Raw genomic sequence first — 24,046 nt, forward strand, 5'->3', positions numbered from 1 at the left:
GCCAATATTTAACACTTACTTGCTGTCATTTTTCACAATGGCTACCAGGATTGTAGTTTTATGTCTAATTGTTTTGTTTGGTCGAAGCTTCCAACCCTCAACTTTAGGCAACCATTCTCTGTGTTTTATTCCAGAAAGCCAGACGGTGAGGGTCAATCTTCACATACTTTTATATTAATTTACAGATTTACACATTGCAGCATACAACTCTGAACTCAGCAGCTACAGTTTTAATCTATGCCTATTTTGGCGGGGGGGGGGGGGGGGGTTTAATGCAAATGCCCGGTTATTCCTACCATCTGCACAAAATTAAACAGAACTAAGATATAATTAACAATATGATCGTAATGAGAACAAAATGCCAAAGGAATTAAGAGATAGACACTGTTGGGGGACATGTTCTGATACTGGACTATGATATAAATTATAGCTGGCTGTGTAACTACATTTTTGCTCCTATATTACTTTAGAATAGTTCTGCTGAGACAAAAGGTACTCCTTGGCTTAGATGCCTGTTTAGAAGAGGCAATTTGTAGAAATAGATAGTGTATAAACAATGCTTGTTAATATCAGAAAGGACACCAAATGGCTGTTAGCTATTAAAGCAATACTAAAGATACAAAATGGCTGAACTAGCCACTTTCCTGAACAATAAGTTACAGACTGTATAAACTACCTCATGAGAACCAAGGGATTATCTCAACAGCTGCTCATAACAGCTTCACAGAACAAGGAATGCAAGGTCCCCCGCTGTAGACAGGACATATCCTTGTGTTAGTTTTGAATGACTTCTGTATGAAGTTAGGGGCGGGTAAGATGAAACCCACTTTAACCATATATGTGATAACTGAGATGCTAAGAAAATTGTTGACTGCACGCAATGGATTCTGATGCGAATATAGTTGATTGATTGTATGTAAATTAGAATACAACTAATTCCGCCCCTTGAATCTGTATATTAACCCAATGTAAACCTTAGCTCAAGTGAGAAAGAGTATTGCGAGGCTGCGGAATGTCCAAATCTTTCTCCCATGCCTGAAATAATAAACTGCTTCCTTACTTACTCAAACAGGCCTACGTGTGAATATTTTCATCTCTAACAGGCACTGAGCAGGAGTTTACAATTTGGGGTATGGAGTTCACATCTGGTCCGACTGAGGCAGACACAAATTGCCTCCACATTAGCCTAATAATATCTACCCGACAAAATAGTATACATCATTTGACAACATAAACAGCAAGCCAAAGAAACAGATAAGCTATTCCACAGCCAATGGATCAGATCTAAGCTCGACAGTCCTGACATACCCAGCCATGAATGGTGGAGGACAATTAAACAATTCATAGGGGGAGGAGGCTCTACAAGTACGTATCATCCTAAATGATGGAGGAGCCCAGCAAATCAGTGCAAAAGACAAGGCTGAAGCATTTGCAACAATCTTCAGCCAGAAGTGCCAGTTGGATGATCCATCTCAGTTTCCTCTGGAGGTCCTCTGCATCATAGATGTCTGTCTTCAGCCAATTCGATTCGCTCCATGTAACATCAAGAAACAGCTTGAGGCACCGAATATTTCAAGGGCGGCGGACTCTGACATTATTTCGGCAATAATGCTTAAGCCTTGTGCTCCAGAATATGTTGCACCGCTAGCCAAGCTGTTCCAGTACAGCTGTAACACTGGCATCGACCTGGCAATGTAGAAAATTGCCCAGGTATTTGCTCTACGCATAAAGCAGGACAAATCCAACCAGGCCAATTATCATCCCATCTGTCTACACTTGATCATCTTAAAAGTGATGGAAGGGGTCATAAACAGTGTGTTCAAGTGGCACTTGACCAGCAATAACCTGCTCACTGACGCTCAGTTTAGGTTCCACCAGGGTCACTCAGATCCTGCTCATGTTGCAGCCTTGATTCAAAAATGGACGAAAGAACTGAACTCGAAAGGTTAAGTGAGAGTCACTGCCCTTGACATCAAGACAGATTTGATCAAATATGGCATCAAGGAGTCCAAGATGGAGTCAATGGGAATCAGGGGGAAATCCCTCCGCTGATTGAAGTCATACCGAACACAAAGCAAGGTGGTCACGGTTGTTTCAGGTCAAACTTCTCAGTTCTAGGACATCACTACAGGGGTTCCTAAGAATAGAGTCCTAGGTCAATTCATCTCAGCTGCTTCATCAATGACCTGCCTTCCATCATAATGTCAGAAGTGAGGTTGTGCACTGATGATTGCAGAATATTCAGGACCATTCGCAACTCCTCAGATACTGCTGCAGTCCGTGTCCAAATGGAGCAAGATGATCATCCCTTGTAAGGAACCTCCAATCAAACCATCGCTCCTTGACATTCAATGGCATTACCATGATTTAATCGTCCACTCTCAACATCCTGGGGGTTACCATTGGCCTCTTCACACTCGTTATGGATCCTAAGCCTTTGCTCGGGCTTTTCAAAGAGGATAAGGCAATTCCACCCACTGCATCTGCGTAAATTCAATGCTGGGTATGGTTACTCACTGCCTGCGAGTATTCTTTTCAACATAGCCCGGGGGCGCTAATTGCAAATGCCGACACACTGCACCAGTTGCCTTTGTCGACTTTCCCTTATCGATCCCCAGGACGGTTGAGGTAGTCACGAATCTAAATTTCATGGACTCTTTACCTGTCACGGCATTGCAGATCCGTGAGTGGACCCAGACAAACTTGATCCTATTTAAAGATCAGCATATGGTTCTGTATTGTGGGCAGCATTGGCAGCTCCCAGGTCAGTTAGCGGGCATTTTCCTCCAAGCTGTCTGAATTTAATCTTCTCTGGGGAGGCAGTGGCATACGGTATTGTCGCTGGACTTGCAATCCAGAGAACCAGGGTAATGCTCTGGGTACCTGAGTTTGAATCCCACCGGGGCAAATGTTGGAATTTGAATTCAATAAAAGTCTTGAATTAAAGGTGAAACCATTGCAGATTGTCGTAAAAGTTCATCTGGTTCACTAATGTCCCTTTGGGAAGGAAATCTCTCATCCTTACCCGATCTGGTCGACATGTGACTCCAGATCCACAGCAATGTGGTTGACTCTTAAATGCCAGCGATTCCCACATCCCATGGATGAATAAAATAAAAATTTAGTGTGGAAGATTTTATCCTGTTCTGGAGTACGCGCGTGGTCACGCCAAACATAGGACTGGAGTTGATCTTAAAAGACGTCTGCAGTGATCTCTGAATGTGCATGTGTAATCAGTAGTACCACATGATCACTTGAGGGCCGAACCAACAGGAGTATAAAAGAAACCACATTGGGTCTCTCTCTCTCTCTCTCCGTCTTTTGGGTGTTCTTTGACTAGGGCAGTATGAAATGAAAGCCAGCGATTTAGCCCTTTGATAAACCAGCCCCTGTATCAGATTAGTTCAGATGGTTAGTGGAGTATGCGTAGTTACTGTGGTTAGATCTTGTTAACCTTATCACTAGTATCAATGTGAAAGTAAAGAACTCAGGCAATTATTGTTATCGTTACCCAATAAACCTTTTGTTAATATTGGACCCCCTGCCGGGTCGGAGAATCGCCCTGGGCCGGCGTCAAACCTGCCCCTACCATGTCCCGAATTCTCCGCCACCCGAGATTCGGCGGGTGCGGGAATCGAGTTGCGCTGGTCGGCGGGCCCCCTCTGGCGATTCTCCAGCCCGCGATGGGCTGCCGCTGACAAGCCTCTCCCGCCAGCGTAGATTAAACCACCTACCTTAACGGCAGGATTGGCGGCGCGGGCAGGCGCTGGGGTCCTGAAGGGTCCTGGGGGGGGGGGGCAGGGCGATCTGACCCCGGGGCGTGCCCCCACGGTGGCCTGGCCCGCAATCGTGGCCCACCGATCAGTGGACGGGCCTGTGCCGTGGGTGCACTCTTTTTCTTCCGCCTTTGCCATGTTCTTCACCATGGCGGAGGTGGAAGAGACCCCCTCCCCTGCGCATGTGCCAGTATGACATCAGCAGCCGCTGACGCTCCGGCGCATGCGTGGACTTACGCCGGCCGGCGAAGTCCTTTCGGCCCCGGCTTTGCCGAAGTCCTTTCGGCCCGTGGAGACTTCCGTACCTTTGGGGCAGCCCGATGCCAGAGTGGTTCATGACACTCCAACACGCCGGGTGGGGGAGAGTCACGGCCCTCATCAGTAATCAAGATTTGAGTAACACATATTACACTCCAGAGTATATCAAGATAATACAGAAGTGTAATAAAAGATGGCACCAGGCGTGTCAGCTTTAAAAGAACTAGTTAGATTAGGTTAGACAAAAAGAGAAGAAAATTCAAACCGGATATTCGACTGTGGAAGACTTCACAGCATATGGATCCTCGACGACTAACTGATTCGATGGAACTTGTTGGAGCTCCATGGCAGCTGAAAACAACTGGTATTTTAAGTTATAACTGGAAAATGTTTGAACCAATGTTCCAAATATGTATCGCAGCTAATGACCTCTGACACAATGAAAATATCGCTAAGATGACTGAGGGTCGGCGACTCTGACACAGAGATGGGGATGCATGAGATGTCCGATGGGGAACCCTCGCATCCACAACCTTGAGAATTGCAGCCGCCGTGTTGTTTGTGTTCGAGTTTACCTTCGGGATAAAGGCCACCCGATCCAGCACCTCCCGAACACAACGACCAGCCAGATGCCAAAAGGGTCCACCGCCCTCCTTCATCACTGTCTTAGCAGGATTCTTTGGACTTTGCGGCGGCCGGATGTTATAACCCATATGGGTCTTGCCGAGTAGCGATGAGCTTGCAGAATACGAGCTCCCCCGATAATACATGGCTTCGTATAAATATGATGTGGAGATGCCGGCGTTGGACTGGGGTGAGCACAGTAAGAAGTCTTACAACACCAGGTTAAAGTCCAACAGGTTTGTTTCAAACACGAGCTTTCGGAGCACGGCTCCTTCACCTGAAGAAGGAGCCGTGCTCCGAAAGCTCGTGTTTGAAACAAACCTGTTGGACTTTAACCTGGTGTTGTAAGACTTCTTACTGTTCGTATAAATAGGCAGCCCGTAAGGCACCAAATAGAGGGGACCCAGTAGGGAACTACTGGAACTGTAAATAATAGTTATTGTAAAATAAAGTAAGTTTTTGTTGCATATTACTCAGTGTTAAGTCTTTGTTGCTCTTGAAAAACTCACACACTTTCCAATGATACAAGATTCAGATACAACTTAATTTGCTTACACATGTCTCTCGCTATTCAGCTAAACAGGCACATCTCCCAAACACTGACCAAACCCAGCTACCCACTGACCAGACCCAACGCACTGACCAGACCCAGCAACCCACTGACCAGACCCAGCTACCCACTGACCAGACCCAGCTACCCACTGACCAGACCCAGCTACCCACTGACCAGACCCAGCTACCCACTGACCAGACCCAGCTACCCACTGACCAGACCCAGCTACCCACTGACCAGACACAGCTACCCACTGACCAGACCCAGCTACCCACTGACCAGACCCAGCTACCCACTGACCAGACCCAGCTACCCACTGACCAGACCCAGCTACCCACTGACCAGACCCAGCTACCCACTGACCAAACCCAGCTACCCACTGACCAGACCCAGCTACCCTCTGACCAGAACCAGCAACCCGCTGACCAGACCCAGCTACCCACTGACCAGACCCAGCTACCCACTGACCAGACCCAGCTACCCACTGACCAGACCCAGCTACCCACTGACCAGTCCCAGCTACCCACTGACCAGTCCCAGCTACCCACTGACCAAACCCAGCTACCCACTGACCAGACCCAGCTACCCACTGACCAGACCCAGCAACCCACTGACCAGACCCAACCCACTGACCAGACCCAGCTACCCACTGACCAGACCCAGCTACCCACAGACCAGACCCAGCTACCCACTGACCAGACCCAGCTACCCACTGACCAGACCCAGCTACCCACTGACCAGACCCAGCTACCCACTGACCAGACCCAGCTACCCCCTGACCAGACCCAGCTACCCACTGACCAGAGCCAACTACCCACTGACCAGACCCAGCTACCCACTGACCAGACCCAGCTATCCACTGACCAGACGCAGCTACCCACTGACCAGACCCAGCTACCCACTGACCAGACCCAGCTACCCACTGACCAGACCCAGCTACCCCTGACCAGACCCAGCCCACTGACCAGACCCAGCTACCCACTGACCAGACCCAGCTACCCACTGACCAGAGCCAACTACCCACTGACCAGACCAAGCTATCCACTGACCAGACGCAGCTACCCACTGACCAGACCCAGCTACCCACTGACCAGACCCAGCTACCCACTGACCAGACCCAGCTACCCACTGACCAAACCCAGCTACCCACTGACCAGACCCAGCTACCCACTGACCAAACCCAGCTACCCACTGACCAGACCCAGCTACCCACTGACCAAACCCAGCTACCCACTGACCAGACCCAGCTACCCACTGACCAGACCCATCTACCCACTGACCAGTCCCAGCTACCCACTGACCAGACCCAGCTACCCACTGACCAGACACAACCCACTGACCAGACCCAGCTACCCACTGACCAGTCCCAGCTACCCACTGACCAGACACAACCCACTGACCAGACCCATCTACCCACTGACCAGTCCCAGCTACCCACTGACCAGACCCAACCCACTGACAAGACCCAGCTACCCACTGACCAGACCCAGCTACCCACTGACCAGAGCCAGTTACCCACTGACCAGACCCAGCTACCCACTGACCAGACCCAGCTACCCACTGACCAGACCCAGCTACCCACTGACCAGACCCAGCTACCCACAGACCAGTCCCAGCTACCCACTGACCAGACCCAGCTACCCACTGACTAGACCCAGCTACCCACTGACCAGACCCAGCTACCCACTGACCAAACCCAGCTACCCACTGACCAGACCCAGCTACCCACTGACCAGACCCAGCTACCCACTGACCAGACCCAGCTACCCACTGACCAGACCCAGCTACCCACTGACCAGAGCCAACTACCCACTGACCAGACCAAGCTATCCACTGACCAGACGCAGCTACCCACTGACCAGACCCAGCTACCCACTGACCAGACCCAGCTACCCACTGACCAAACCCAGCTACCCACTGACCAGACCCAACCCACTGGCCAGACCCAGCTACCCACTGACCAGACGCAGCTACCCACTGACCAGACCCAACCCACTGACCAGACCCAGCTACCCACTGACCAAACCCAGCTACCCACTGACCAAAGCCAGCTACCCACTGACCAAACCCAGCCCACTGACCAGCCCCAACTACCCACTGACCAGACCCATCTACCCACTGACCAGTCCCAGCTACCCACTGACCAGACACAACCCACTGACCAGACCCAGCTACCCACTGACCAGACCCAGCTACCCACTGACCAGACCCAGCTACCCACTGACCAAACCCAGCTCCCCACTGACCAGACCCAGCTACCCACTGACCAGACCCAGCTACCCACTGACCAGACTCAACTATCCACTGACCAGACCCAGCTACCCACTGACCAGACCCAGCTACCCACTGACCAGACCCAGATACCCACTGACCAGACCCAGCTACCCACTGACCAGACCCAGCTACCCACTGACCAGACCCAGCTACCCACTGACCAGACCCAGCTACCCACTGACCAGACCCAGCTACCCACTGACCAGACCCAGCTACCCACTGACCAAACCGAGCTACCCACTGACCAGACCCATCTACCTACTGACCAGACCCAACCCACTGACCAGACCCAGCTACCCACTGACCAAACCCAAACCGCTGACCAGACCCAGCTACCCACTGGCCAGACCCAGCTACCCACTGACCAGATCCACCTACCCACTGACCAGACCAAGCTACCCACTGACCAGACCCAGCTACCCACTGACCAGACCCAGCTACCCACTGACCAGACCCAGCCCACTGACCAAACCCAGCTACCCACTGACCAGACACAGCTACCCACTGACCAGACCCAGCTACCCACTGACCAGACCCAGCTACCCACTGACCAGACCCAGCTACCCACTGACCAGACCCAGCTACCCCCTGACCAGACCCAGCTACCACTGACCAGTCCCAGCTACCCACTGACCAGACCCAGCTACCCACTGACCAATCCCAGCTACCCACTGATCAGACCCAGCTACCCACTGACCAGACCTAGCTATCCACTGACCAGACCCAGCTACCCACTGACCAGACCCAGCTACCCACTGACCAGACCCAGCTACCCACTGACCAGACCCAGCTACCCACTGACCAAACCCAGCTACCCACTGACCAGACCCAGCTACCCACTGACCAGACCCAGCTACCCACTGACCAAACCCAGCTACCCACTGACCAGACCCAGCTACCCACTGGCCAGTCTCAGCTACCCACTGACCAGACTCAGCTAACCACTGACCAGATCCAGCTCCCCACTGACAGGTCCAGCTACCCACTGACCAGACTCAACTATCCACTGACCAGACCCAGCTACCCACTGACCAGACCCAGCTACCCACTGACCAGACCCAACCCACTGACCAGACACAGCTACCCACTGACCAAACCCAGCTACCCACTGACCAGACCCAGCTACCCACTGACCAGACGCAGCTACCCACTGACCAGACCCAGCTACCCACTGACCAAACCCAGCTACCCACTGACCAGACCCAACCCACTGACCAGACCCAGCTACCCACTGACCAGACCCAGCTACCCACTGACCAGACCCAGCTACCCACTGACCAGACCCAGCCCACTGACCAGACCCAGCTACCCACTGACCAGACCCAGCTACCCACTGACCAGACCTAGCTACCCACTGACCAGACCCAGCTACCCACTGACCAGACCCAGCTACCCACTGACCAGACCCAGCTACCCACTGACCAGACCCAGCTACCCACTGACCGGACCCAGCTACCCACTGACCAGACCCAGCTATCCACTGACCAGACTCAGCTACCCACTGACTAGACCCAGCTACCCACTGACCAGACCCAGCTACCCACTGACCAGAGCCAGTTACCCACTGACCAGACCCAGCTACCCACTGACCAGTCCCAGCTACCCACTGACCAGACCCAGCTACCCACTGACCAGACCCAGCTACCCACTGACCAGACCCAGCTACCCACTGACCAGATCCAACCCACTGACCAGACCCAGCTACCCACTGACCAAACCCAGCTACCCACTGACCAGTCCCAGCTACCCACTGACCAGACCCAGCTACCCACTGACCAGATCCAACCCACTGACCAGACCCAGCTACCCACTGACCAGACCCAGCTACCCACTGACCAGACTCAACTATCCACTGACCAGACCCAGCTACCCACTGACCAGACCCAGCTACCCACTGACCAGTCCCAGCTACCCACTGACCAGACTCAACTATCCACTGACCAGACCCAGCTACCCACTGACCAAATCCAGCTACCCACTGACCAGAACCAGCCCACTGACCAGACCCAGCTACCCACTGACCAGACCCAACCCACTGACCAGAGCCTGCTACCCACTGACCAGACCCAGCTACCCACTGACCAGACCCAGCTACCCACTGACCAGACCCAGCTATCCACTGACCAGACCCAGCTACCCACTGACCAGACCCAGCTACCCACTGGCCAGACCCAGCTACCCACTGACCAGACCCAGCTACCCACTGACCAAACCCAGCTACCCACTGACCAGACCCAACCCACTGACCAGACCCAGCTACCCACTGACCAGACCCAGCTACCCACTGACCAGACCCAGCTACCCACTGACCAGACCCAGCTACCCACTGACTAGACCCAGCTACCCACTGACTAGACCCAGCTACCCACTGACCAGACCCAGCTACCCACTGACCAGACCCATCCACCCACTGACCAGACCCAGCTACCCACTGACCAGACCCAGCTACCCACTGACCAGACCCAGCTACCCACTGACCAGAGCCAGTTACCCACTGACCAGTCCCAGCTACCCACTGACCAGACCCAGCTACCCACTGACCAGACCCAGCTACCCACTGACTAGACCCAGCTACCCACTGACTAGACCCAGCTACCCACTGACCAAACCCAGCTACCCACTGACCAGACCCAGCTACCCACTGACTAGACCCAGCTACCCACTGACTAGACCCAGCCCACTGACCAGACCCAGCTACCCACTGACCAGAACCAGCTCCCCATGACCGGACCCAGCTACACACTGACCAGACCCAGCCCACTGACCAGAACCAGCTACCCACTGACCAGACCCAGCCCACTGACCAGAACCAGTTACCCACTGACTAGTCCCAGCTACCCACTGACCAGACCCAGCTACCCACTGACCAGACCCAGCTACCCACTGACCAGACCCAGCTACCCACTGACCAGACCCAGCCCACTGACCAGACCCAGCTCCCCATGACCGGACCCAGCTACCCACTGACCAGACCCAGCCCACTGACCAGAGCCAACTACCCACTGACCAGACCCAGCTACCCACTGACCAGACCCAGCTACCCACTGACCAGACCCAGCTACCCACTGACCAGACCCAGCTACCCACTGACCAGACCCAGCTACCCACTGACCAGACCCAGCTACCCACTGACCAGACCCAGCTACCCACTAACCAGACCCAGCTACCCACTGACCAGACCCAGCTACCCACTGACCAGACCCAGCTACCCACTGACCAGACCCAGCTACCCACTGACCAGACCCAGCTACCCACTGACCAGACCCAGCTACCCACTGACCAGACCCAGCTACCCACTGACCAGACCCAGCTACCCACTGACTAGACCCAGCTACCCACTGACCAAACCCAGCTACCCACTGACCAGACCCAGCTACCCACTGACCAGACCCAGCTACCCACTGACCAGACCCAACCCACTGACCAGACCCAGCTACCCACTGACCAGACCCAGCTACCCACTGACCAAACCCAGCTACCCACTGACCAGACTCAACTATCCACTGACCAGACCCAGCTACCCACTGACCAGACCCAGCTACCCACTGACCAGACTCAACTATCCACTGACCAGACCCAGCTACCCACTGACCAAACCCAGCTACCCACTGACCAGACCCAGCTATCCACTGACCAGACCCAGCTACCCACTGACCAAACCCAGCTACCCACTGACCAGACCCAACCCACTGACCAGACTCAGCTACCCACTGACCAGACCCAGCTACCCACTGACCAGAGCCAACTACCCACTGACCAGACCCAGCTACCCACTGACCAGACCCATCCACCCACTGACCAGACCCAGCTACCCACTGACCAGACCCAGCTACCCACTGACCAGACCCAGCTACCCACTGACCAGACCCAGCTACCCACTGACCAGACGCAGCTACCCACTGACCAGTCCCAGCTACCCACTGACTAGTCCCAGCTACCCACTGACCAGACCCAGCTACCCACTGACCAGACCCAGCTACCCACTGACCAGACCCAACCCACTGACCAAACCCAGCTACCCACTGACCAGACCCAGCTACCCACTGACCAGACCCAGCTACCCACTGACCAAACCCAGCTACCCACTGACCAGAACCAGCTACCCACTGACCAGACCCAGCTACCCACTGACCAGACACAGGTACCCACTGACCAAACCCATCCACCCACTGACCAAACCCAGCTACCCACTGACCAGTCCCAGCTATCCACTGACCAGACCCAGCTACCCACTGACCAGACCCAGCTACCCACTGACCAAACCCAGCTACCCACTGACTAGACCCAGCTAACCACTGACCAGACCCAGCTACCCACTGACCAGACCCAGCTACCCACTGACCAGAGCCAGTTACCCACTGACCAGAGCCAGCTACCCACTGACCAGACCCAGCTACCCACTGACCAGACCAAGCTACCCACTGACAAGACCCAGCTACCCACTGACCAGAGCCAGTTACCCACTGACCAGAGCCAGCTACCCACTGACCAGTCCCAGCTACCCACTGACCAAACCCAGCTACCCACTGACCAGACCCAGCTACCCACTGACCAAACCCAGCTACCCACTGACCAAACCCAGCTACCCACTGACCAGACCCAGCTACCCACTGACCAAACCCAGCTACCCACTGACCAGACCCAACCCACTGACCAGACCCAGCTACCCACTGACCAAACCCAGCTACCCACTGACCAAACCCAGCTACCCACTGACCAGACCCAGCTACCCACTGACCAGACCCAGCTACCCACTGACCAAACCCAGCTACCCACTGACCAGACCCAGCTACCCACTGACCAGACCCAGCTACCCACTGACCAGACCCAGCTACCCACTGACCAGACTCATCTACCCACTGACCAGACCCAGCTACCCACTGACCAGACCCAACCCACTGACAAGACCCAGCTACCCACTGACCAGACCCAGCTACCCACTGACCAGACCCAGCTACCCACTGACCAGACTCAACTATCCACTGACCAGACCCAGCTACCCACTGACCAGACCCAGCTACCCACTGACCAGACCCAGATACCCACTGACCAGACCCAGCTACCCACTGACCAAACCCAGCTACCCACTGACCAGACCCAGCTACCCACTGACCAGACCCAGCTACCCACTGACCAGACCCAGCTACCCACTGACCAGACCCAGCTACCCACTGACCAAACCCAGCTACCCACTGACCAGACCCATCTACCTACTGACCAGACCCAACCCACTGACCAGACCCAGCTACCCACTGACCAGACCCAGCTACCCACTGACCAGACCCAAACCGCTGACCAGACCCAGCTACCCACTGACCAGATCCACCTACCCACTGACCAGACCCAGCTACCCACTGACCAGACACAGCTACCCACTGACCAGATCCACCTACCCGCTGACCAGACCCAGCTACCCACTGACCAGACCCAGCTACCCACTGACCAGACACAGCTACCCACTGACCAGACCCAGCTACCCACTGACCAGACCCAGCCCACTGACCAGACCCAGCTACCCACTGACCAGACCCAGCTACCCACTGACCAGACCCAGCTACCCCCTGACCAGACCCAGCTACCACTGACCAGTCCCAGCTACCCACTGACCAGACCCAGCTACCCACTGACCAGAGCCAACTACCCACTGACCAGACCCAGCTACCCACTGACCAGACCCAGCTACCCACTGACCAGACCCAGCTACCCACTGACCAGACCCAGCTACCTACTGACCAGACCCGGCTACCCACTGACCAGTCCCAGCTCCCACTGACCAGACCCAGCTACCCACTGACCAGACCCAGCTACCGACTGACCAGACCCAACCCACTGACCAGACCCAGATACCCACTGACCAGACCCAGCTACCCACTGACCCAACCCAGCTACCACTGACCAGTCCCAGCTACCCACTGACCAGACCCAGCTACCCACTGACCAATCCCAGCTACCCACTGATCAGACCCAGCTACCCACTGACCAGACCCAGCTACCCACTGACCAGACCCAGCTACCCACTGACCAGACCTAGCTATCCACTGACCAGACCCAGCTACCCACTGACCAATCCCAGCTACCCACTGACCAGACCCAGCTACCCACTGACCAAACCCAGCTACCCACTGACCAGACCCAGCTACCCACTGACCAAACCCAGCTACCCACTGACCAGACCCAGCTACCCACTGACCAAACCCAGCCCACTGACCAGACCCAGCTACCCACTGACCAGACCCAGCTACCCACTGACCAGACCCAGCTACCCACTGACCAGACCCAGCTACCCACTGACCAAACCCAGCTACCCACTGACCAGACCCAGCTACCCACTGACCAGACCCAGCTACCCACTGACCAGACCCAGCTACCCACTGACCAGACCCAGCTATCCACTGACCAGACCCATCTACTCACTGACCAGACCTAGCTACCCACTGACCAGACCCAGCTACCCACTGACCAGACCCAGCTACCCACTGACCAGACCCAGCTACCCACTGACCAAACCCAGCTACCCACTGACCAGACCCAGCTATCCACTGACCAGACTCAACTATCCACTGACCAGACCCAGCTACCCACTGACCAGAGCCAGTTACCCACTGACCAGACCCAGCTACCCACTGACCAGTCCCAGCTACCCACTGACCAGACTCAACTATACACTGACCAGACCCAGCTACCCACTGACCAGACCCAGCTACCCACTGACCAGACCCAGCTACCCACTGACCAGACCCAGCTACCCACTGACCAGACCCAACCCACTGACCAGAGCCTGCTACCCACTGACCAGACCCAGCTACCCACTGACCAGACCCAGCTACCCACTGACCAAACCCAGCTATCCACTGACCAGACCCATCTACTCACTGACCGGACCCAGCTACCCACTGACCAGTCCCAGCTACCCAATGACCAAACCCAGCTACCCACTGACCAGACCCAGCTAGTCACTGACCAGACCCAGCTACCCACTGACCAAACCCAGCTACCCACTGACCAGACCCAGCTACCCACTGACCAGATCCAGCTACCCACTGACCAGACCCAGCTACCCACTGACCAAACCCAGCTACCCACTGACCAGACCCAGCTACCCACTGACCAGACCCAGCTACCCACTGAACAGACCCAGCTGCCCACTGACCAAACCCAACCCACTGACCAGAGCCAGTTACCCACTGACTGGACCCAGCTACCCACTGACTGGACCCAGCTACCCACTGACTGGACCCAGCTACCCACTGACTGGACCCAGCTACCCACTGACCAGACCCAGCTACCCACTGACCAGACCCAGCTACCCACTGACCAGACCCAGCTACCCACTGACCAGACCCAGCTACCCACTGACCAGACCCAGCTACCCACTGACCAGACCCAGCTACCCACTGACTGGACCCAGCTACCCACTAACCAGACCCAGCTACCCACTGACCAGACCCAGCTACCCACTGACCAGATCCAGCTACCCACTGACCAAACCCAGCTACCCACTGACCAGACCCAGCTACCCACTGACCAGACCCAGCTACCCACTGACCAGACCCAGCTACCCACTGACTAGACCCAGCTACCCCCTGACCAGACCCAGCTACCCACTGACCAGTCCCAGCTACCCACTGACCAGACTCAACTACCCACTGACCAGACCCAGCTACCCACTGACCAGACACAGCTACCCACTGACCAGACCCAGCTGCCCACTGACCAGAGCCAGTTACCCACTGACCAAACCCAGCTACCCACTGACCAGACCCAACCCACTGACCAGACCCAGCTACCCACTGACCAGACCCAACCCACTGACCAGACCCAGCTACCCACTGACCAGACCTAGCTATCCACTGACCAGACCCAGCTACCCACTGACCAGACCCAGCTACCCACTGACCGGACCCAGCTACCCACTGACCAGACCCAGCTCCCCACTGACTAGTCCCAGCTACCCACTGAACAGACCCAGCTACCCACTGACCAGACCCAGCTACCCACTGACCAGACCCAGCTACCCACTGACCAGACCCAGCTACCCACTGACCAGACCCAGCTACCCACTGACCAAACCCAGCTACCCACTGACCAGACCCAGCTACCCACTGACCAGACCCAGCTACCCACTGACCAAACCCAGCTCCCCACTGACTAGACCCAGCTACCCACTGACCAGACCCAGCCCACTGACCAGACCCAGCTACCCACTGACCAGACCCAGCTACCCACTGACCAAACCCAGCTACCCACTGACCAAACCCAGCTACCCACTGTCCAGACCCAGCCCACTGACCAGACCCAGCTCCCCATGACCGGACCCAGCTGCCCACTGACCAAACCCAACCCACTGACCAGAGCCAGCTATTCACTGACCAGAGCCTGCTACCCACTGACCAGACCCAGCTACCCACTGACCAGACCCAGCTACCCACTGACCAGACCCAGCTACCCACTGACCAGACCCAGCTACCCACTGACCAGACCCAGCCCACTGACCGGACCCAGCTACCCACTGACCAATCCCAGCTACCCACTGACCAAACCCAGCTCCCACTGACCAGACCCAGCTACCCACTGACCAGACTCAACTATCCACTGACCAGACCCAGCTACCCACTGACCAGACCCAGCTACCCACTGACCAGACTCAACTATCCACTGACCAGACCCAGCTACCCACTGACCAAACCCAGCTACCCACTGACCAGACCCAGCTATCCACTGACCAGACCCAGCTACCCACTGACCAGACCCAGCTTCCCACTGACCAGACCCAGCTACCCACTGACCAGACCCAGCTACCCACTGACCAAACCCAGCTACCCACTGACCAGACCCAGCTACCCACTGACCAGACCCAGCTACCCACTGACCAGACCCAACCCACTGACCAAACCCAGCTACCCACTGACCAGACCCAGCAACCCACTGACCAGACCCAGCTACCCACTGACCAGACCCAGCAACCCACTGACCGGACCCAGCTACCCACTGACCAGACCCAGCTACCCACTGACCAGACCCAGCTACCCACTGACCAGACCCAGCTACCCACTGACCAAACCCAGCTACCCACTGACCAGACCCAGCTACCCACTGACCAAACCCAGCTACCCACTGACCAGACCCATCTACCTACTGACCAGACCCAGCTACCCACTGACCAGACCCAGCTACCCACTGACCAGACCCAGCTACCCACTGACCAGACCCAGCTACCCACTGACCTGACCCAGCTACCCACTGACCAGACCCAGCTACCCACTGACCTGACCCAGCTACCCACTGACCAGACCCAGCAACCCACTGACCAGACCCAGCTACCCACTGACCAGACCCAGCTACCCACTGACCAAACCCAGCTACCCACTGACCAGACCCAGCTACCCACTGAACAGACCCAGCTACCCACTGACCAGACCCAGCTACCCACTGACCAAACCCAGCTACCCACTGACCAGACCCAACGCACTGACCAGACCCAGCAACCCACTGACCAGACCCAGCTACCCACTGACCAGACCCAGCAACCCACTGACCAGACCCAGCTACCCACTGACCAAACCCAGCTACCCACTGACCAAACCCAGCTACCCACTGACCAGACCCAGCTACCCACTGACCAGACCCAGCTACCCACTGACCAGACCCAGCTACCCACTGACCAGAGCCAGTTACCCACTGACCAAACCCAGCTACCCACTGACCAGACCCAACTACCCACTGACCAGACCCAGCTACCCACTGACCAAACCTAGCTACCCACTGACCAGAACCAGCTACCCACTGACCTGACCTAGCAACCCATTAGGGGCCAGGGTACAATAATAATAATAATAATAATCTTCATTAGTGTCACAATTTGGCTTACATTAACATGGCAATTAAGTTACTCAGTTACGTGAGTTCACTTCAGTCAGTATCGCAGTCTTGTAGCTGTGGGGAAGAAGCTGTTCCTATGTTTGGATGTGCGGGTCTTCAGACTTCTGTACCTTCTGCCTGATGGAACAGTCTGGAAGAAGGCAAGCCTGGGTGGGAGGTGTCTCTGATAATGCTGTCTGCCTTCCTGAGGCAGCGGGAGGCGTAGACAGAATCAATGTGATGGTGGCAAGCTTGTGTGATGCGCTGGGCTGAGTTCTACCACACTGCAGTTTCTTGCGATCATGGTCCGAGCAGTTGCCATACCAGGCTGTGATGCAGCCGGATAGGATGTGCTCTATGGAACATCTGTAGAAGTTTGTGAGAGTCGATGCAGACATGCCAAATTTCTTCTGCTTCCGTAGGAAGTAGAGACGTTGTTGGGCTTCCCTGACTGTTGCATCAACGTGAGTGGACCAGGACAGACTGTTGGTGATGGTGACCCTCAGGGACTTAAAGCTGTCGACCATCTCCACTTCGGAGCCATTAATTCAGATGGCAGTGTGTGTCGTGCTGCGCTTCCTGAAGTCGATGATCAGTTCCTTGGTCTTTCCGACATTTAGGGAGAGGTGTTTTTGGTGCACCATGCAACCAAGTGATTTATCTCCCTTCTGTAGTCTGATTCGTTGTTGTTTGAGATACGACCCACCACAGTCGTGTCATCCGCAAACTTATAGATTGAGTTGGAGTTAAATCTTGCCACACAGTCATGTGTGCATGGGGAGTACAATAGAGGACTGAGCACACATCCTTGCGGGTCCCGGTGTTGAGGACTATTGTGGAGGAGGTGCTGTTGCCTATCCTGACAGATTGCAGTCTGTTTGTGAGGAAGGTGTAAGTGGTCTGATTAACAATTTGCAGATGATACTAAGATTGGTGGAGTTGCAGATAGCGAGGGGGACTGTCAGAGAATACAGCAAAATATAGATAGATTGGAGAATTGGGCAGAGAAATGGCAGATGGAGTTCAATCCAGGCAAATGCAAGGTGGTGCATTTTGGAAGATCCAATTCAAGAGCGGACTGCACGGTCAATGGAAGTGTCTTGGGGAAAATTGATGTACAGAGAGATCTGGGAGTTCAGCTCCATTGTACCCTGAAGGTGGCAACGGAGGGCGATAGAGTGGTCAAGAAGGCATGCAGCATGCTTGCCTTCATCAGACGGGGTATTGAGTACAAGAGTCGGCAGGTCATGTTACATTTGGATAGGACTTTGGTTAGGCCACATTTAGAATACTGCGTGCAGTTCTGATCGCCACATTACCAGAAGGATGTGGATGCTTTAGAGAGGGTGCAGAGGAGGTTCACCAGGATGTCGCCTGGTATGGAGGGTGCTAGCTATGAAGAAAGGTTGAGTAGATTAGGATTGTTTTCGTTGGAAAGATGGAGGTTGAGGGGGGATCTGATTGAGGTCTACAAAATTATGAGAGGTATGGACAGGGTGGATCGCAACAAGCTTTTTCCAAGAGTCGGGGTGTCAATTACAAGGGGTGACGATTTCAAGGTGAGTGGGGCAAAGTTTAAGGGAGATGTGCGTGGTAAGTTTTTAACGCAGAGGGTGGTGGATGCCTGGGCCCCTTTACCAGCGGAGGTGGTGGAGGTGGGCACGATAGCATCATTTAAGATGTATCTAGACAGAGATATGAACGGGCGGGGAACAGAGAGAAGTAGATCCTTGGAAAATAGGCGCCAGGTTGAGATAAAGGATCTGGATCGGCGCAGGCTGGGAGGGCCGAAGGGCCTGTTCCTGTGCTGTAATTTCCTTTGTTCTTTGTTCTCTATCTCAGACTAAAAGGGCGATCCTTTAAAACTGAAATGAGGAGGAATTTCTTCAGCCAGAGGGCAGTGAATGTGTGGAACTCTTTATCGCGAAAGGCTGTGGAGGCCAAATCACTGAGTGTCTTTAAGACAGAGATAGATAGGTTCTTGATTAATAAGGGGATCAGGGGTTATGGGGCAAAGGTAGGAGAATGGGGATGAGAAAAATATCAGCCATCATTGAATGGCGGAGCAGACTCGATGGGCCTGAGTTGCCTAATTCTGCTCCTATGTCTTGTGGTCTTATGGAGAGGCTGCCGGGGATGCCGGTGTGGGGTCATGGAGTGCAAGTGAGGGAACCATGAGGGGAGGGGGCGTGATGGGGTGGAGTCATTCAGTTGCTCGTGGCCAGACCCCCTCGTTGGTCAACCTAGAGGCGATTAGATTGTGCCATGCATGGTATCCCCAGCACACATCTCATATGACTCCATGTGCCTGGATGGGCCCCAAGCCGTGTCCATCCTGGCCCTCCTCTGCACCCTCCTCATTGGACGAGGCATGCCATTCCTCCACCACCTCCTCCAGTGTGTCGCCCCTCTGCAGTGCAATGTTGTGGAGGACACACGAGGCCACCATTTAATGGGAGACCCTCCTGGGACTGTACTGGAGAGCACCTCCAAAGTGGTCCAGGCACCTGAAGCTTATCTTGAGGACACCGAGACACCTCTCGATGATGCCCAGGTTGCTGCATGCGCGTTGATGTAGCTGTTCTCTGTGTCAGTCTGAAGCTTCGGATAGCTGTCATCAGTCACTACCACAGCGGATATCTCCTGTTGCCAAAATGCCAAACACACACTCGTGGGTTTGTCTCAAATGTGTTGGGAACCTCGAGTTCGCCATCGGGCGCAGATGTGTATGATGTGCATCCAGTGGACACACATATGTCCCGTCGATCACGGCTTGGACTTGACGCATACCAGCGATGGTGGTGAATCCACTGCCTAGGCAATCTGGTGGGCTCGGTGCATGCCCAAGATTGGGCATTTTCCACCCCGCCGCATTTTTGCCGAGACCAGCCGGCGGGATTCTCTGTTACACCAGCCAGTCAATGAGTTTCCAATTGTGGGGCTGCCCCACACCGTCGGGAAACCCCGGGGCTCCGTCATAACGGAGAATCATGCCGGCGGAGAATCCCGGCCAATATTTTGTGCTACATAGGCATATAAAGCATCCATCACTGGGATGCACTTGTGCATGGAGGTCTGGGAGACCCCAGACAGATCCCTGTTTGGTGCCTGGAATGACCCCGCGGCATAAACATTCAAGGCAATCATCACCTTGACAGCCACCAGGAGCGGGTGTCCACCCCATACCCCAGCAGTTCCAGATGCACCATACCCACGCACAGATGTCTCACGGTCTCTCTGCTCAGCCACAGTCATCGGCGGCACATCTGGTCCGGCAAGTCATCCTACGTCAGGCGCTGCTGGTATACACGAAGCCTGATGCGACGCCTCCTCCCCGCCTTCTCCTCGGCCTGCTGGGCAGCTGGTTCTCCATCCTCACCGTATGGCCCCTACTCCTCTGGGGCAGGCTCCTGTTCTGCAGAGTGCTCCCCAAGCAGCTCCTGCTCGTGCAGCCTCAGTGTATCCTCTAGGGCTGCAGCGGCCATGTAGGTGCCAACCACACCCGGCTGCGCACCAAAATCCATTGTCTGCAGGGGGTAAAGGGACAGACATGTTAGGATGGTGAGTATTCCTGTTCCTGCCCTGGTCCATTGGGCGATACTGCAGCCCATGCCCCGGTAAGTCTCCCTCTTCCCTCCCGCTCCTGGCCCCACCGCTAGCTGTTCCCCCTGACATTTCTCATTCCGCTGCGCGCACCTGGTTCTGCCAGTTGCTGTCACCAGGGGGGGGTCTCCTGCTGCGCCACCCATCCCTGCCAGTGTCATTCTGTGTGGCCCCTGTCCTGCCCCCTCCCATGGGGTCTACCATGGTTGTCCTCCTTGCATCGGCCACATGCTACCCCACCAGAAGGTGAGACCTGGTTGCAGGGCGGGTGCTATGTTCCACCAGCTGGTGTTATGATTTGTGGCATGCGTGCGGGCAGGGACCACGGACAGGACTGGGCGGGATATTGGGCAGCTATTGGGACCTTACCTGTACTGTTTAGCTCACTTGGCTAGACAGCTGGTTTGTGATGCAGAACAAGTTGGATTCCTGTCCCAGCTGAGACTATTCATGAAGGCCCCATTAGTGGCGCTGCCTTCTCAGCCTTGACCCACATCTGCGGTGTGGTGATCCTCAAGTTAAACCACCACCAGTCAGCTCTCCCCTTCAAAGGGGAAAGCAGCCCATGGTCATCTGGGACTATGATGATTTTATCTTTGCCTGTAGCTGTGGTGAGCCGTGGGTCCTATGTGCATGACAATGGTTGTGCCCACCTCTCCATGGCAGGGTGGATGGGAGTAGGGGTGCAGTAGGCAGATGGGGCCTACTGCCTTCTGGTGTTCCTGCAAGGTGGGTTGGCTGGCAGTGCTACTGGTGTGGCACCCGCCGTGGGGAGAAGTGTGCCAGGGAGCACGGCAAGGGCCATGGTGCATGCGACCGCTGTTTGGGGTGTGACTTTTACCCCCTGCTGAGGTCTTGTGAATTCTGGGAGGTGGCCTGGGGGTCGGGAGCACCCATATGGCCAGTGGCACTCTGTGCATTCAAGGGACATGGTGGGCAGTCAGTCGATTTTGCAGCCAGGCCGCTGCCTTGCAGGCCATGGCAATGGTGGTCCATGCACAACCACCCCAGTTGTAGGGAGATGCCCCAACCTCACAGCCCTTCTCCTGGTCTCCCCCCCCTCTACTCCCTCCGGCCTTGCCGGATGCCCACCCCCAGCCAGCGGCACAACTGCCAGCCCATCATTGAACCTTTGGAACCTTTACTTACCGCCTCTCTTGTCGGCCATGGCAGCCAATCTCCATTTTTAAATACCATAAGTGAACCTCGACGTTGTCATGTCCGCCTAGCAGAGGTGGAACATCGCAGGTTCGGCCCCATAATGATATGTTAATGGCCGTTACTGTACAATTTGGATGCCAGCGTGGGGCTTGGAACGCTTTAAACCGCTATTGAGGCGACAGAACATGGCATTCCACTGGCTGCCCGGCGCTGACCTTGATTTTTGGTTAATGCTGTATTCTCCACTCGATCGCTGTTCGCGATTCCGTCGTCCGCCAACGGAGAATCCATCCCACGGTTCCTGCATGCAACCAGCACTGGCTGGGTTGTTCAATGGCAACATGCATCAGAAGATATGCTTCATCACAAGTGGCTTGCACTACAAAAGGCAACCTGCCACTGCTTAAAGGGGCATTATGGTGACAAAGCGCGGTGAGAGTCAATTGGAAAATGATTTTTTACACAGTATTTTGAGCTCCGATGAGAAAGGTGTACCAGTTTTCAGATGGTGCATCATGGACCTTGGTGCAGGTCGGACAACCTGTGTCCGTAGAAGGCAGCCTCCTCAAATTGGAGATCAGCCATTTTCCACCGCCCATGCTGAGGACATATCTTGTCGGAGGAATTGGAAGGGCAAATCGAAAACAAACACTCAGAAAATGCTCATGGGTGATTGGTTTATTTTTGTATGCATTATGTCATGATTACGAATTTATAGATTTGGATTGGAATTTGCAGTTTTTTGTGGTTTTCAGTTTTGTCTTGTCAGAAAGAAGGTAATGTGAAAGTCAGAGATAGAGGAAAGGTAAGGAACATGGGACTGTCGGTGAATTGGGAGCATGGGGTACAGTGTCGGTGTGCCGTGCATGTATGTGTGAGAATGGACTAGAGCCATTACGCATGTCATCAATGGACAACGTTTGTTGCCCAGTGATCAGCCTTTGATTTTTTAAGGTGGTTCAAGTGATGACATAGAGGAGAGCAGAAGTTTGAAGGAGGTGTGACTACTCTCACAGTAACAGGCATTAATCTGCATGATACACTTCACACACCAACTGCAAGTTGAGAGGGTGAAATCTCTTTGATGAAATGGAGCAGTTCAGATGAGACGCAGGCAAGGCAGTGTGTATGAGGCCAATGGAATGGCCTCCTTCTGTACTGTAGGCATTCCATGATTCTATATAGTTTATTATACCTCCAATTGTTGGAATCAGATACATAAAAATTGACTACAAGGACAGCCATAGACAATGTTATCCTTTCCCCACTTTGCAGTTGTTTGTAGTTATGGCTGCAGCAGCAAGCATCCAATCGCAATCTCTTAAATGAAGAGTGGGCATCTCATGCAATGGTCCTCACCGAAGTTAAAGTAAAAGAATGGTTCCTTAAAGACCCATGGTGTACGTGGCCTCCTGTTGTGAGTCCATCTCCCTCTTCTCCTTCCTCTTCCAGCAACCCTGTTGGGTCTCTCTCCATTCTCCCAGTCATGCTTAATTCCAAGTGAAAAGCCAACGAGGCAACCCTGTATTTGGAAGCAACCGGTTTCAGCATCAGATTTTAAATTAACAAAAGAATGCTTGAAATGGCATTGGTTGAGGTGATCCTTAATGCTGTTTAATGCCTTGTGCAGCTAAGGTTAAGACAGGGCCTTGACTATTATAGCATGCCATTGGTAAATGGCAGCACAGTGTCAAATCCTTGATGCACATTGATTGCCAACATAATCTGCCTGCTTTGCATGCAGCTGGTAGTTGTTAGGTGTGTACACAAATTCCTTTAATAAGATGATATTCAGCAGACTTCCCTCCAGAGGTGCATGCACTTATCTCACTTGCCATTCTCCACTTGGTTTGTGGATGTGCTGAGCCGGGGTTATCAGCAACATAAAAGAGTGGGCAGCACGGTAGCATGGTGGTTAGCATAAATGCTTCACAGCTCC

The sequence above is a fragment of the Scyliorhinus canicula genome, chromosome 8 (assembly GCF_902713615.1).
Source record: "Scyliorhinus canicula chromosome 8, sScyCan1.1, whole genome shotgun sequence".
Classification (NCBI taxonomy): domain Eukaryota; kingdom Metazoa; phylum Chordata; class Chondrichthyes; order Carcharhiniformes; family Scyliorhinidae; genus Scyliorhinus; species Scyliorhinus canicula.